Source organism: Populus euphratica, unplaced genomic scaffold (assembly GCF_000495115.2).
Source record: "Populus euphratica unplaced genomic scaffold, PopEup_1.0 scaffold125.1, whole genome shotgun sequence".
Taxonomy (NCBI): Eukaryota; Viridiplantae; Streptophyta; class Magnoliopsida; order Malpighiales; family Salicaceae; genus Populus; species Populus euphratica.
Genome location: NW_011500014.1, coordinates 424195 through 425097, shown reverse-complemented (window position 1 = coordinate 425097; position 903 = coordinate 424195).

Here is a 903-nt window from a genome sequence, read left to right as displayed (position 1 = left end):
GCAAATGCCTCCTTTTATAGGCCAAAATTGGGAACTATTGATTTGATGACTAATTGATAAGTGAATGGCCAACTCTTGACTTGATGACAATCATTATCTTCTCTTATCTACTCAAAACCTCATTGATAACGTCAAAATTTGAACCAGACCTTCATATAAAAGTTGTAGAAAATTATATAAGCTTTTTAGAGAAAAAAAATGGAGGTCATTTGGACTTCTAGAACTCTAGATACGGGTTGAATACTGAACAGTGTCTGGGTTGTAGGATAGATTTGAACTTTTTCGTTGTTGCTACAATTTAAACTTGAAAACAGCTTTTTTAAAACCATACCTCCACATAAAAGTTATAGGCTTATGTCTTATTTTTTCATCCATATAAAGTATAACTAAATACAAGATCTATAGCTCCAGATATGATCCCATTACCGAATAGTGTTCCAATTTGGACTGCACCAATATCTCTTTTCTAAGTTTGGTCATCTCTTTATCCTTTCAATTTTAGTACTTAAACTCATCAATCAATCCTTTTATTTATGTGATAGGCCTGCATTTAAGATGAAAATTTACCATAAATTAAAGGTACATTATATTATTAGATATGTTATTATAAAACATGCTTTAGTTAAGGAATTATTGATACTTCAAGTGCAAATAATGATATAAAACCTTGATGAAAATGCACTTTTAAGTACTAATTACTTTGATTACTAATTAGTACTTAAAAGTGTATTTTGATCATGGTTTTATATCATCATTTTGCACTTGAAGTATCAATAACTCCTTAACTAAAGCATGTTTTATAATAATATATCTAATAATATAAGATACCTTTAATTTAAGGTAAATGTTCATTTTAAATTGAGGCCTATCACATAAATAAAAGGATTGATTGATGAGTTTAAG